Source organism: Anabrus simplex, chromosome 5 (assembly GCF_040414725.1).
Source record: "Anabrus simplex isolate iqAnaSimp1 chromosome 5, ASM4041472v1, whole genome shotgun sequence".
In the NCBI taxonomy this organism is placed as follows: domain Eukaryota; kingdom Metazoa; phylum Arthropoda; class Insecta; order Orthoptera; family Tettigoniidae; genus Anabrus; species Anabrus simplex.
The window spans coordinates 204,831,664-204,844,603 of record NC_090269.1 but is presented as its reverse complement, the minus strand read 5'-3'; the positions used below and the strand labels follow the sequence as shown (position 1 = coordinate 204,844,603).

General features: G+C 42.3%; 1 protein-coding gene across 7 annotated transcripts in view; it reads left to right on the top strand.

Annotated features, from left to right (window-relative positions):
* Positions 1-12,940, top strand: part of LOC136873917 (phospholipid transfer protein C2CD2L) — a 430,499-nt gene that overhangs the window by 260,646 nt on the left and 156,913 nt on the right. The gene's annotated exons all lie outside the window — the stretch shown is intronic.

The following is a 12,940-nucleotide window of genomic DNA, read 5'->3' as shown; positions in this document are numbered from 1 at the left end:
AGCAGGAAAATATTAAATGCTCGCAAATGGAACTTCTAGCGTGAAGAAAAGCCAACAGATATAGTACAGACTCAGAGCTACAAAAATAGGAGCAAACACCTAACAGATGTTGAGGTACCTTTTTCCTAGCATGAATATTTTAGTTATTTTTGTTTTCCCCACGCAAAGGGTAATCTTTACTGTAAATAAATGGAGAAACGGAGTGAATTTAGTTATTAATCTTAAATCGAATTGAAACATCACAAGTCTCACCATCGTATAGCTCCGATTGCCAGTGAACTTGTTAACTGTTAATAGTTATAGTTTACACCATGCAAATGCTGGGGCTGTACCTTAATTAAGGCCACGGCCGCTTCCTTCCCATTCCTAGGTCTTTACTCTCCCATCGTCGCCATAAGACCTATCTGTGTCGGTGTGACGTAAATCCACTAGCAAAAAAAAAAAAAAAAAAAACACCGGGAAGCACAGCAAAACATTTTTGTTTCTTAAAAATATGTCGCAAAAGTAAATAAGAAAGAATAAAACAAGCTTTAACGAACTTTATGAAGGTAAATTTATGTCCTAGAATATGTAACAATGTATTACATATAGGACAAAAAGAAAAGAAGGGGAGGGGGGGATAACTTGTAGAATGGATATAATTACTGGTAAGTTTAAATATAATATTTATTGTATTAATAGATAAATACAGTAGTTGTAACAAGGGTAAAGTAGTGCATGTATCAAACAACTGGATTGCAATAAATGAATGCTCTCTCTCCAGTTTCAGGCGATTCGGAACTAGGGAGTGGAAGTATTCTATTCTATTCTATTCTATTCTATTCTATTCTATTCTATTCTATTCTATTCTATTCTATTGATTTGAGGGGAAGTTCAATTGTGCAATGTCCGCCATCGTAGCGTAACTGTTAGTGCTTCTAGCTGCCGTCATCGCAGGCCCGGGTTCGATTCCCGGTACTGTCAGAGTTTTCAGAATGGCAGGAGAGCTGGTATGAGGTTAAAATGACGCCTGTAGCTCATCTACGTTGGGGATATATCTGAAAAGAGCTCTACCACCTCGAGATGGGGACCCGAGTTTTGTTCGGCTCCATAGCTAAGTGGTTAGCATGCTGGGCTTTGTTCCAAGGAGTCAGGGGTTCGATTCCCGAAACGGTAGGGGGATTTTAACCTCTGTTGGTTAATTCTTCTGGGTCTAGGGTTGGGTGATTATGCCGTCTGCAGCATTAGAATTAATGTTTAGTAAGGCTCCATCTTCATAAACGCACAGGTTGGGTAGCATCTCGAAAGACCTACACCAGGCCTCTCCGGGAGCCATATGCCATTATTATTATCATTATTAATATTATTACTGGCAACCAGCCTCTATTAACACTAATTAAGAGGGACGTCGAAGATGCCCGACCTACGAAGAATGAAGATATCGGCAAAAGAAAGTGAAGGTCCACAAAGGGGGGTGAAAATGAAAGATTCCCTAGATCTAATAACGTTGGGGTCGAAAGAGAACAAGTTATGACTAAGGGTGGTCGGATAGGAAATATGAGCGTGAGAAGCCTGACACAAGAAAGTGGAAGCAATGCCAGACTCAGCTAGGGTAACCGTGGTTCCCAACCCACGGTCCCAGAATTAGGAGCCTCAGATCCCCCTTTTAGTCACCTCTTACGACAGGTGGAGCATACCGTGGGTGTATTCTACCACCCACTTTCACATGTTTTTGAATTGCTTCTGTACCTTTTGTAGGCTATTGGAGCCCCCACCCACAAAAAATTCCTAACCCTCTCCGAAAACGTCCTTAGTTCATTAGCAGATAGAGATACTGATCAGTTGCAAGAAGCGAATTTAAGAATACTGCTACTCTGTGAAGATGACACATCGGCAATACCGAGGGAATGCTTCAGCAGCAGATCAGGCCGGAATCGTAACATAACTCAACAAGGTCGTATGGCACAAGTCGAGGTAGCTTGTATGGTTATGCTGTAAGTGTGACCGTAGTTCCAGTAGACACGTGCCATAGCTGATAGGCCTCGAACAGGTCGACCACGCAAAACAACCGTGCGCAAGACTGGTATTGTTGGGAGATCAGAAGAATGCACATGCCCGGTGAGGCACGGGGAGAAGGGGTTTTCACCAGCAGAACCAGTGACGCAATGGTTACCATAGCAACTCCGATACTACCTAGGCGACTTTATATTATCTTCTACTGGCAGTTCTTCGCTCTTGTCAGTTGTAATCCAGGAAACTGCAAAGTGTGAGTCAATGTTTTCGTGTAGGAGATAAGAGCAGATAAGAGCCGATCTGTCTTGGCAGAACAGGAGGTTCGTGCTTGTAGACCACATTCCTCATTCTTGCATTCTTCTCATCTCTACACAGTACATCCGTATTTCCGCTCGGAGAAACCACTGCAACCGCCTTACAGAGGGTGCTCCGAGGGGTTACAGAAGTCGGTGTGTGTACGCACGCTGTTCTGAATTGAATCCACGATATAGGGCTACGTTCTCTAAGACCATTCAAGGGAGGTGCCCCCTCGATCATCATGTTTAGCGTGTGCGATGGGCAAGTAGGTATGAAAACTAGACCAGGGAACAATGGATCCAAACGTTATTTGGAGAAGAAGTACGCACTGCATTGCCTCTGTATGACGCCAGTGTTCATGTGTGGAAGGCAAATCGTCAGCGTTTAAATGAAGCTTTCATCGTTGAGCTACCAGCAAGGAAGTGGTTTAGCACTCTTCTGGGGAGTAATAGTGATAGTCGTCGTACATTAGTGGTCCACATCCAGGGGAATATGAACGCACTAACATGCTTAACCCCTTTGCTCACGGCTTTAGTGCATCCATTGGATCAGGTTTCGCTTAAAAGGGTGATAATGCTCGTGCTCACCGCGCCAACTCTGTGGATAGGTATTTGGAAGACATGGTCTTCAAACGATGGCCATTCAGCATCGTCTCCCTATGTGGATTGCATGGAAACATCGCTGAAAACAACAATTACTAACTGCCCTCAACCACTATAGCCCCTACAGGATCTCACACACGCGTCATACAAGAATGGGATGACTTTCCATAACATGTTCCGGATTTTCGTGTGTTGAGCATGTCCCACCGTCTTAAGAGTTCATGGAGATCACGTACATTACTAATGTACTGGTTTAAGGAATCTGAGTTTTCGACATTTTAGCTAAGAAAGTAGGCTACTACTACTACTCGCTTGATCAGTGATTATTTTCGCCGAAAGCGCTTGACATTTATAAATTCCCCTGTCCTCGCCACTGACTAGCAAATATCATTAGATCTGATCGTTACTTTAAAAAAAATCATTGCAGACGAATGGTGGTGTGGACCGTCATTGGATGGTTGACAACAATGGCACTGGCTACCCCTGTAGATGTTACCTAATAGTCAACAGGTAATCGTTGTTTTATTGGGCGTCCGACGTTCTATCTCTCTTTGTTTATACGCACTCTCTCTGTGAGATAGCAGTTTAAAAAAAAATGTACAATACATTCCTGTTGTGTCCATCAGTCGCGACCGGTTCAAATAGGGTAGGGAGCGCTTGTGGCTGGTATTTACAATTCTGTAGTAATAATAATTGTTACGGAGTTTTCCGTGGTAGGTAGAGGTGAAAGAAGGTGCGGGTGTGAATAGGTCTCCAGCTACGAAAGCAAAATTAATTTAAAATTTAACAAGGTTATATTTTCTTTTCAAAAACAAAGAAATAACAAGCATGGCAGGTACAAAGTAGCAAATCAAAAAGGGTAGTTACAATATTTACAGGAATTGGGCTTCGCGCCCTGATTTTACACTGCTTGGGCAATCAGCTCAGTTTTACCCCAAACACGAGTTTTAACAGAGGGGCAGAAAACCCCATTCATACCTAGGAGCCCTTGCTCCAAATTACACAGAAAAGCTTCCACGAGGCATACAACACTTAATTTTCAAAAGAGCCACTCGCTCTCAAAATTTAAGCCTCTCCCAGGCCACACCAAACTCCACCTTCAAGTTGTCCTCACTGGACATAGACACAGGGGTACAATACCCAACCTACTGAGGTCTATTAAATGAAAAGGGGCAATTACATGACCTCTAAAATAACAATTTGAGAGGAGGCAATCTGCACTCCTAATACATTTGTTTTTAAAAAAACCTAATCTGGCTCTAGGCCACTAATGCAAGGGCTAATCCCATACTACCGAGGTGACTTTAGAAAAGAGCAATTTGTTTTACATTAACGAAGAATAGGTTGAGAAAATAAGTTCACCTCAAAACAATAAGAGTGGGAGCTCGAGAGGGTTAGCACTCTCTATCCCAGAAGGTAGCTTAAAAGAGAATAGAAGAAAAGATCGTTACATTTTAGGAAAAGGTTACATGGAGAAACGCTTCGCACCCGCCCCGAGAGTTAAACTGCTGAGCTAGCAAAGAAAGAATTTATTAATCGGCCATTACCTTATTGATGACCGCTGCCGAGGAAAGAGGCGCTTCCCGCCTCCTGCTATGTACTTTATACACTGAAAGATGGAACAGAAGTGGCCCGGAGACCCTAAAATCAGCAGTTTAAATACTCTCGCAGAAGGTTCTAGGCGTTAGGGGAATGAAAACACCCTCCCGCGAACTTTATTGGCTAGGGTACAGAAACATATCCAAGATGGGGGAAGATACATCGGATTGGTCGGAAATTACTAAAAGAAATTCGGGATTGGATAAATCTAAAACAAGGGGGAAAAGAGGGATATACAGCCAACTTAAACAATAACAGAAAGAAATTTAGCAAAGACAAACATTTGAAATAAAAATTTCTCCAACAAAATAGTTCTTTGACTTCGCACTAGGTTGCACTATTGTTGATCTTCAGTAGTGTCCTCTAGAGGAGAAAGTTCACACTTCTTACTTCAAGCGAAACAAAACCACATCAAAAATGACACAGTTCAAAAACTCAAAATTTTCCACGTGGTGACATCTTCTGAGAAAGTAGGGAATTAATAGCGTAGATAAAGTTCAGACTTCCTCCAGCAGAGGAGTTTCAACTGGCGCACATTTTAAATTAGCGGAGTGGAGGTGTACCGCCCGGTACAATAATAATTTCGTGTGGCTATTTCTAGCCGGGTGCAGCCTTTGTAAGGCAGACCCTCCGATGAGGGAGGGCGGCATCTGCAATGTGTAGGTAACTGCGTGTTATTGTGGTGGAGGATAGTGTTATGTGTGGTGTGTGAGTTTCAGGGATGTTGGGGACAGCACAAAAACCCAGCCCCCGAGCCATTGGAATTAACCAATGAAGGTTAAAATCCCCGAACCGGCCGGGAATCGAACCCGGGACCCTCTGAACCGAAGGCCAACGAGTCGGACATTCTATAGTAATGAATATCCACATTGGCGTCCTCGTACTAACACATGCCTTGCGGAGACACCAGTTGATGTATTTAGTTACCCAGACTTGACCCCTCCCAGTCTGATGCCGAGCAGCCGCCACTGTTGGACATTATCAATATCCACGGTTGTACATTATGAGCTCTGTCTTATTCACAGTATCAGACCTCCTAAATATACAGATGTGCTTGAGTATATATTATTTAATATATACTTCAAACTTTCGCACATGTTTATAAAAAAACTGTTACGTACAGTATATTGAAGAAGATAAAAATATTAAGTTTAATATTGTCACAGCATATATTCTTGAAAGCTTATAATGATTCTTCTTCTTCTTTTCGCTTTGTTTATGCCTATGTCTTGGGTTTCTGTATACACGGCGCCCAAGCCCTCGCTGTTGAGCTACTTCAAACCCACTAACCTGTTGCACGCCTCAGTCGGTGCTGAGTGACTGGTTTTATACACAATCTGACCAGAAGTACCCAGACAACTCTCTGGAAAAGTAAACACATCTACTATTGCTCTTGCTGGTATATAGGATTATTGTTGATTGTTGTTGATTAATAGCAAATACCGAAAGAATGGCTAGGTCAAGGGCATTCAGTGATTTCAAAAATGGACTAGTGAATGGTTACCACATCGTCATCTACTTCTTGGCCTTCTCCCGCGTACTTAGGATCGCCATAACATGTGGATTAAGTCCAGCTTTACAACATGATGTATGTATCCAGGCGAGCACAAACACCCAGCCCCCGAGACAGAACAATTAATCAGATGCATCTAAAATCCCAGGTCCTCACGGGAATCGAACCTAGAACTCTATGAATGAAGGCTATAATGCTGATATTTAGCCAAGCAGCGTTGCCACATCGAGGACATGTAAAAATAAATTTAGGGGTCTGCAGTTTGTATATTCCTCATTTTGCATTTTTTGGCAGAGGGGATATTTATTTACAGGCCATCTTAAGGCCATATCAGTGGTTTTTTAGCTTTTGCACCCCTACGTAGGTATGCGAAGTATTGCATTTCGTAGTAAGTTGTCAGCCGCAGTAAGAAGCAACAGAGAACAGCTGAAAATAGCAGCTCACATATAGCCCGAGCGAGTTTTCGACAGCTAAACATAGGGCTACTAGCAACTCCTTAATCCCTGCACACAAATATACAGCTGATGTAGTTAGTGCTTCGTTTAGGACTCGAGGACTTGACCGTTGTTGATATGTACTTGAGTGATAACTTTGGTTATTAAGGTACGTGTGGTAGTTTGTATGCCTGGCCGTCTAGTCATTGGTCCGCTGCATAGTTGCTTCCTAAAATATAATCACCTCCCTACATGGAACATTTACAAGGAAAACCATAAATCCCCTCGAAGTGCTTGAATTAGACGTACTATGCTAGATGTGTAGTATGTTGGGTATTCAGCCAGAAGGCTGGTTTGATCCTCTACAGCTCCACCAACAGCTAACATAGATAGCCTTGGTGTCACTGAAGAGGCATACTAGGGAAGTGAGATATGAAATGAAATAGTTTGCCATTGCTTATCTCATTGTACCAAAAAGTGCTAATACAGCATCCGACTGAGATACACTTTTCACAACATTCAACATTGCCTCGTCATTTCTAAACGAAACAGAAATTTCAGAGGCGTAACTATCTCAAGATGACAGAACTTCTCAGACATCATTTTATAGTACTTAGTCATTTTCTCAGTGCATTAGACTACCTAGTCGAGTTAACAAATACGTGCTCGGATCACCAAGAAGAACATGGGTTCGATTTCCTGTCAGGAAGTCGAGATATTTAGAATCGATATTTCCGCTTCATGAGACTCACATGAACCTGAGATTCATTAAGCCTGCAACGAAAATGAGTACCAAATTCACTCCTGGGAACAAAGGAGGTCAAACGTAGAGCTAACCATTCTATCCCACGTAGTGCACAGATTAATAATGTTAGATGCCTGTACCTTCCCCTCCTCCATGGGTTTGCATGACCTGTACTACTAAGTATTCATTTTTGTCCAGGTCAGTCTGCCGTAAATTCTTTCATTGTAGGCATATATTCAGTCGAGTCGAATGTATGTGAATGAGTGAAATATATCCTAAGTTGCAAATGTTTTCAACTTTATTTCATTTTCTACTACTACGTTTAGGATTACATAATGGTTTCAGTTGAATTAGGAGATTAAATAAATAAATAAATAAATAAATAAATAAATAAATAAATAAATAAATAAATAAATAAATAAATAAATAAATAAATATTGCGAATTTTAAACTTGTAACTGTGGTTGAAATTAAAGGCAATAGATTATATGTATGTTCAGTCCTCAGCCCTAAGGCTAGTTGGATCCTCATCAGCTCCACCATCATCTGTCATAGATGGCCTAGGCATCACTGAAGAGGCGTACTCACCGAACCAAAGTTGCTATTACACATCAGTCCGCCAAGCCCACTGAAATGCACGCACCAACCGACCCTATGAGCAACATGTTCACATCATTCATAGCAGAGATTGCCTGCATAAGGAATGGAATAACTAGCATCGCTCATACTTAAGTCACTTTCATATTGTCAAAGCCAAGTCTAAGACAGAGACAGATCTATGAAAGTAACAAAATTGCTCTAGCCTATACCGTAAGACATAGTGCACTGTCAAACACTAGGTCCTTCCAGTAAAGGCATAATACATTATTGTAAGCTGTAAATGATGTAGTGTGGATTGTAAGTTACATGGAGGTGCTGCACGGACCTGCTTACGTACTGTGATTAGACGTTGCTTCTCAGGATGTTCGATCGGTATGCATGCAGAGGTAGTGTTTCTAACAGTGCACATTTAAACATATAGCAATCCTATTAAACCAACCTCTCTTATAATTTCTTACGATTTTCCATTTGAAAATGAACCTACCTGTACTACTGAAAGATTGGTTTAATTATTAAAAAGCAGAGAATAATTAATGTAGAACGGTAATTCGTATTGGGTTACCAATAAGATTATTGTAAATATACTGAAAAGAAAAAAAGGCAGGGAGGCGAAATCAATTGTTAATTAAGCTTTGCCCAGTAGTACTGACGTCACGCACATTAGGATATGCTAGAGTGCAGGCTGGGGAGTGTAGGGCAACAATATGTCGGACTCGAAGACAACTTTTTATCGATACCCCAAGTGGTGATGGTGGTTGTGTGAGGGGGGTCGGAATTGATATTTCTGTAGTCAGATCGCCGATTTCGCTTGTAACCTGCACAGAAAATATTTATTTTGGCTATAAAGTCACTACGCGTGTTTGCTATTAATGTTTGTTGGTTATTGTATTAGTTATTATAAATTGATGACAGAATTGCTCCGACCAGGCGATCAGACGAGCCGTTCGCTCGCTGCAGCGGTTCGAAGCGTACTAAATCTTTCGAAATCGAGAGGTTCGCGGCGCATCTCGCCCCAGCGGCCTGATGACGTCAGCGCGATAAGATTATCTGTGAGGCATGTGCCAGGGGAAAGCGTACAATATAAAAGTATTTGGGCAGAATTACAGTTACCTGAGAATATTTTTCTCAATGATAATAGCGTGTGACCTCTGAAGAGGCCTGATACAGGTCTTTCTAGTTGACGCCGTGTAGGCGACCTGCGCGTCTATGACGAAGTGGTCCTACCTATGGTGTATTCTAATGATGAAGACGGCAGACACGCCCAGCCCCCGAGCAATCGGATTTAATCAATGAAGATTAAAATCCTCGACCGGCCAGGAATCGAAGCCGTGGCTCCCTGGGCCGAAGGCCAGTACTCTTAAGCATTTAACCATGGAGCCGGACATTTTACTCAATTAAAATTACAAACTACTTTTTCAACATGTTATCACCAAAATTACAATTACGTCTCAGAGCGCCAGTCTGTAGGAAATCACTGACATTTTTTTCATATTGGGCTGGAATGATACCAAAGTCTTCAAGGAAAAATCTATTACTTATTTTTTTTCTTTTTAGCGTAGAGACAGTAAGTGGTTGTCATCACTTAGTATACCTTTGCGAGGAATGGTGTTTACAGTGCACCGTGTCTTCTGGTATGGGCTAGAATATATTTGTTACTTTCATTGACCTGACTTATCCTTAAGTTTGAAAATGTGATGGTGACTGAGGTATGAGTGATGTTAGCAATGCCACTCCGTATGCAGCCAGTCCCTGCCATGAATGGTGCGAAACTGCCATCCATAGAGTCGGTTGATGCGTGCACATTTCACTGGACTTGGCAGACTGACGTATAATAGCAACTTACGACTCAGTGAGTAAAGCAACGGGAAACTAGCTCGCTACTCGTTTCCCTTGTATGCCTCTTCAGTGACGCCTAGTCCATATATGACAGCTAACAGCGGAGTGGGAGGAGTGGTGGTGATTATAGTTTTAAGAGGAAGTACAACTGGGCAACCATCCTCTATATAACACTGATCAGAGAGAAAATTGGAAGGGACCCGACACTTCGAAAAATGAAGATATTGGCCAAAGGAAGACAAGGGCCACGAAGGGCGAGAAAATGAAAGACTCCCTAGCGTTCGCAAACCTAATAGCGTCGGGGTCGGAAAAGAACAAGAGTTGACCAAGAGAGGTCGGATAGGATAGATGAAAGTGAGGAGCCTGGCGCAAGTAAGTGGAAACAATGCCAGGACTCAGCTAAGGGCCCCGTGGTTGCCAACCCACGCTCCAAAGTTCAGAGCCCCTGGGACCCCTTTTAGTCGCCTCCTACGACAGGCAGGGGATACCGTGGGTGTTATTCTACCACCCCCACCCACAGGGGGGGGGTGGGAGGATCCAAACAGCCTTCGGGCAGAGTACTCAACGTGGACATCACTAAGTGAGACGAAATATAATACCGTGAATAGAAATTCCTTGGCTGCGCGTCTTGGGCCACGTAGTTGTGAGCTTGCATTCAGGAGATGGTGGGTTAGAGCGCCACTGTCGGCAGCCCTGAAGATGGTTCACCACGCACCCAATTCTTTGTGACGTGAGTCGACCGTTACCGATTTTGAGAGCCCTATCTTGATAAGTATTTCCCCTGCTTGCTTTAATTATGTCTGGTTTTCTGTCGTTTCCTATTTTCACACTAGGTAAATGCTTGGTCTGTACATTCATTAAGGGCACAGTCGCTTCCCTCCCAATCATAGCCCTGTTTCTATCCCATCGTCGGCATAAGACCTTGCTGTTTCGATGAGTTGTAAAACAAATATTAAAAATCCTTTAACCCCTTCGCCGTCACATGTTTATTCCGGTTCCATTATAGATCACGTACAAACACACAATGTCGTAATACACGAGTATCTACGAGTACATTTCAACCAATAATCACAGTATGCGAGCAATTGAACGAGTGCGCGTCGTATGTTTGGTTTTATACCCTTGACGTGACTTCTTGCGAGTGCTGGGGCTCCGAAGTTGCCAAACTCTCGATGTACATCGATTGCTAGAATATGACGGATTACAATTTTATATCAAAAGGTAATTGCGAGTAAAAATTAAAATGTATGAAAAATAACGATTACAACAAAAATTATTAAAAAGAAACATTCGTTACAAGTAATTCATTTATATCTACTTAGTTACTTCCCAACTGTGGAAGCATTTACTCAAGGATTGAGTGACCTATGCATGATACATTTGCATTAAATGTACGGTGCTGCTTCTTTCTGAAGAGTAATTGCTATGGACTCGAGAACAAATTTCGTGACGCTCACTTTCCGAACATGAGCGGCTGAGTTGTAAGGCTTTGTTACATCAAAACTCTGATTACCTCTTTCGCGTTTGTATCCGTGACCTTAGGATGAAGAGGCCGTCGTTCTACTATTGATCGGCAGAGGGAGTTTTGTATATATATATTCTCCGAAAAGTCTGGTCCGAAATCGAACCGGTCAGTTATACATTATTAGACCTAGTTACCGAGGGTTTAGACTGTACATTCAAAAGAGCAGAGTTTCATTCTCATGTCATAACGACAGAGCTACGTTCATTAATTTATCAATGAGTGGTGAGTAAGAAATGTAGCTGCGTGTTTGCTAACAAGATTCCGGGTATTGTAGGAAGAATATTAATGGGATTCTAATACCTGTACAGTCACGTGTCTCCTTGATACTAGTGGGAAGAGCATTACATAAGCCGCATGTGTGTGCGAGTGGTAATCAATACTGTAGATACAGGTCACCTGCTGGTACCAATGGCAGGCGTGGATTTCAAATTAGGTTTCTCCTTGTTCCACAATCTTCATCATTTTCAGTAGTTTATGGCTTTCATACAAGCACAGGCAGAAGCAGTGGCAAAGGTTTTAAAGTCAATCACATTCAGATTCCAGTCAACCGAATTTAATCTTTTGAGATCGTCTGTATCATTGGTAATTGATCAGTTTGATGCAGTCTTCCACACCAGGTTACGTTGTGCTAATTTTCCTTATTTCCACAAAACTACTGTAGCCTGCATCAACAGGTCTGCTTGAAAGTCATGCCTTGGATTCTTCTTCCATTCATTACACACTTTCCCCTCAAAATTATTTCAGGGAAGCGATTTCATTTTACATCAGATGCTTATTCAGAAAGAGGGACACTTTAAACTCCGGAAAGTGGAGTCACCAAATAATCTTCCCAGAGCGGACACGCTCGACAGGTAAAGAATTCTGTAATATGTAAGCACTTAAATCATGCGAATACCATGTACATACAACTCGAAATCCACTTTGATTTTTCTCCCGTTTTAAAGACAAGTAAAGAAAAAAATAAATGCACCATACTGCTGTAAGACTGTCCCTAATACTCATGTGGTTAATGTTCTGGTCAAGATCTCCTTTAGTTATTGAATAACCACTGTTTTTCTGAGAATCCTGGTCAACTAACAACGGTGGTAGAAATTATGGGCACATTTCTCCTACAACCTTTATCTCACCAAGCTTACCCGAAGATTGTCCAACCTGCATCTTCGCAAGCACGAGCGATTATTCTGTATTTAATCTAATTATTTTCATTCTACCTACAGTTGTAGAGCACACGATGAAAAAGGATCACCTATTTCATTTATTAATTTGGACACAACCTGTGGAAACATTTGACAAGGACGTTAAGGGTGCCCATTTGCTCGGGTTCCAACAGGCCAAACTTACCTGTGTGTCTGTTGCCACAGGATCACCCCTTTAAGTTGCCCATACATGTACGAGCCCGATTTATTTCACTACATACGTACGAGTGGATTCACGTTGCTCGAGCTCCACCAGCGACACTGGCGAGGCAAGCTGGTCGAATCCGGCTTTTGTCAGGTGGTGGTGGTGATTACTGTTTTAAGAGGAAGTGCAACTACGCAACAATTCTCCCAGCTTTTGTCACTCCACGCACAGACAGGCTCGCGTGTGTGGGTACACTTAGGCTAAACTACGTTTCACAATTGCCCGTAGCACTTCGTACAGTTACCGGAAGGTGGGGGTGGAGTATGTATAGCTTTGGGTAAGCTCGACGGTTCGTTCGTTGGTATCAGGAAGCGCCTGACAACACTATACCCGCCGTACAGCTACGGTATGGACGTTGCCGAAACACCCCTGTGACATAACCCGCTGTGTAATACG